Consider the following 3630-nt stretch of genomic DNA (forward strand, 5'->3'; position numbering starts at 1 on the left):
CTATTTAGGACCTATCCAGCAAATAATTTCAGTTGTTTGTTGATAATTTTAGTTTAAGTTTCAAAGTAACTGCTTCAACTACTGTGATTATCTAAACCAGTATCAGTGTGCACAACCTGGTGCTTTGTCTTTAAAACCCTTTTACAGAACAAACATCAATAATGAGGCAATATTAAACAAAGATCTATAACATGTAACAAAACTGTTCCAGTTTTATTTTGCTCTGCTGCTGCATCATTTTAAGGTATTGAAGCTGAGCTGTCAGAATGTTACAGTGGCTTGTTTCACATTAAGGAGACACAAAAAGAATAAGTCAAACAGTCTTGTTGATTTCTCTTAATCTAGCTTTACATATCCAGCTAGAAAACGATGATTCAATGTAGGAAGAGACGGGGATGAAGTAGACTTTAGCCTTCTTCACTGTTATGCTCCTAACTAAAAATGTGCTGCATACACAGTTGCAGTTATTTTTGCTTTTGGCCCAACAGAGTGTTTGTATTTGTTTTTTTAATTTATTTATTATACTTTCTTGGTACAGCTGCATTAGGTGAATGAGTTAGCAGAATCATCAGAATGACTGCCCTCAGCAGATCATCAGCACACCTTTTGGTCAAGATACACACTACTTTGTAAAACACATGCACACAGGGAGGGGCCATAGTGCCTGGGCTGCCAGAAAGTCAGTGGTCAGCAAGTTGTAATGAAGCAGCATTTTCATTCATGCACACACATACGTGCATAAAGGGCAGTTCTGCTTTTTGCTGGCAGTATTCTGGTGCTTTCGCCTTTCTCCCTCTTTCTGTACGGTACAGAGTGCTGTTTGTTTTGTGCCACACATACACATATAGTAACTCTGAGCCTGGCCAGCTTTTGTGGTTATGTTTTTGTCCTCATCCCTTGTTAGCTTCATCTGGTAAATGGGTTATGGGTAATTGTGCTGATCTAGATGAGTGGCTTAACAAAAAAAAAGCTGTGCGTCAGAGTGATGGACCTAAGATAAATTGGAATTTTTTTTTTTTTTTTTAAACCTGTGATATGTATTGCCAAATGTAAATCATACATTATTATTTTAGGCACAATGTTAACAAAAGAGTAGTCCAACTGTAAAAAAAAAAAAAAAAAAAAGATTGAATTTTACAATGTGTTCTGGTGCTGTAAAAGGTTTGTTTACATGTTTAATGTTTACAAATATTACTGATGGAAAAAATAACTAAACAGGCTTACATTTTCAATTCTGATTGGTTGAGAAACAATAATTTTCATCGTACTTACATTTCTTTGTGTATATACTTAAAATTAAACATTGATTGTGTCTTTCACAACACAAAATTCCACGTTAGACTTTATTCTTTAACACCAAACACTGTAAAGGACAGATTTGCACAGGGTCCTAAAGCAAGGATGGTTTTACGAAGTGACAATGCGTTTCACCTTCTATGGCAGATAAGCTTTGTTACTCTGTGGTTTGAATGTTTCATCTGTGCTGAATGTCTGCCCACACCCCACAGTGATGACCGTTTTGGTTGGGTCAGAGTGTAAAGCAAGGTGAGACTGTCAGCAGAGCTCAATCAGCATTTCTCTATCCTGTATGTAGCGTACTAGTCGGTTGTTCCATGGTCCAGTCCTCTGACAGTAATGCAGCGCTATGCCACCACTGATGTGAAACTATTTTAGATCAACTTCAACAAAACCTATTATCCACATTAGCCTTATTTGAACAAAAAACTGCCACAATTTCAAGATAAAAGACCAGGGCTGTTTTTAATTGGCCGTATCCCAACCATTTCCACTCTACAGTAAATTTACAATTAACTTCTGTGATCAGGAAATCCTTTTTTATTGCCTGTTAATGAAGAGGTTGTGGCTTTATGTTGAAGAAAATCAGTAACATAGGCTGCAGTATGGTGTGTGATGTACAGTATTTGGTACTTTTTTGTCTTTGGTTGAACTTATAGCTCACTGCAAATTTTACAAAATGAAAACATACGTTGTCCTTTATGCCATTATTCCCAAAATGTGTCTATATAATCTATACGTGGGAAAGTGTGTCTGCCACTATCCATAAAAGACAACCTATTTTGTAGCTCAGTGCTAATAACGCAAGTCTTAAAGCTTTTCTTGGAATGTAAGGTTCACAAGAGAAAGACAAGAATAGGAGATGTCATTTGAAAGCATGCCTTTTTGCATAGTCCTGTCGCCACTGATATCACCATTGTTAAATGTATGTAGACTATAGTAGCAGTAGTAGTGTATTTATACATAGGGTGCCAAACAAAAGGCCCCTTCATATAAACTAGATGGCAGCTGAACACTTCCTGCCATTTGGCCATCTTAAGTGTTTGATTGTAAACACTTTTAGCCTTTCCACCTAAACTTCCCTGTTTCCTCCCTGTGTGCCGTTCTAATCCTACTGAAAATAATGTGCCAACCCAAAATTAACTATTAAAATCCCAGCCAATAAGAAAGAATGTTGTAAATGTAAACTAGATAGGTTAGAGACTCTGTCACATTATGGCCAAAAAAGAATGAAAACTGAGCCAGCCATCGTAATAAATGGCTTCCCGCCACTGAAATTGCTATTGATGTCTGCGCTGCTTCTGAGTGAACTGTTAATTATAAATACACAAGACACAATCAGATGAAATAAAACAGTCAGGTGACACCGCTTCACATTAAAAGTATACTGATACTGATGATGGCATCAGGGAAACCGTTGGCACAATGTTTGACGGCAGACTGTGTTCTGGAAGAATATGACAATACTGTGTTGTTAAAAAACAACAAATGTGGTACCCACATCCTCTGTAGAGGAGGGCCTTCATGATATCTACATGGTTGGTTTTAGTGACCTGACCATTAATGATTAATAATCTCTATCACTGCCTCCCTGAAGTGAACTTTCCTCTTGTTCATATTGTGAGTTATTTATTCCTCTGGAGCTCTTCTAGTGCCCTTCCAACACTCCTCCCCTACCCTCACACCCCTTTTTGTTAACACTGGTTATGTTTGTGGACTCTCACAGACATTGTTTGTTAAACTAAGAATTCTGCAGCAGAATATTTTTGGAGACAATTGGTGTACAGTTTTTGTAAGCTCTATTTTTGTATATTGCTATTTTAAAAGAAAATAATATGCTTTTTATTTTCCTTTTCTTGTTTTTGCTAATTTCATGTTTATTCATTTGAAGAAAATGTTGCATGTGACTGACTTGAACTGTAAATAAAATTTCCAAGTTTTGGAAAGATTTGAGTGTTTTCTTTGCATACACAGTCAAAATGTCTTTCATTAATAACAATTCTACCCTGAATATGATCCAGTTATGTAATACCTCAGGTATACATTTTATGCAAAATTGTTGTTCTATTTCTAACTCGTACAAATTACACAAATTATTTGATGTACCCGATTAAGTTATGGCCTTATCACAAATGTGCTCAGAAGTTATCGACTTTATTTAACCCTCATATTGCCCTCGGGTCAAATTGACCCGTTTTCTTATATGAATGTTCTTTTTAATTCCCCCAAATAACATGATTGATTCCACACAATGCTCTTATTCAAATTTATAGCATTTGAAAACAAATGTAAGTGGTTTTGAAATAGTATTGAGTAAAAGTTGACATATTCCAC

The sequence above is a fragment of the Etheostoma spectabile genome, chromosome 2 (genome assembly GCF_008692095.1).
Source record: "Etheostoma spectabile isolate EspeVRDwgs_2016 chromosome 2, UIUC_Espe_1.0, whole genome shotgun sequence".
Lineage (NCBI taxonomy): Eukaryota > Metazoa > Chordata > Actinopteri > Perciformes > Percidae > Etheostoma > Etheostoma spectabile.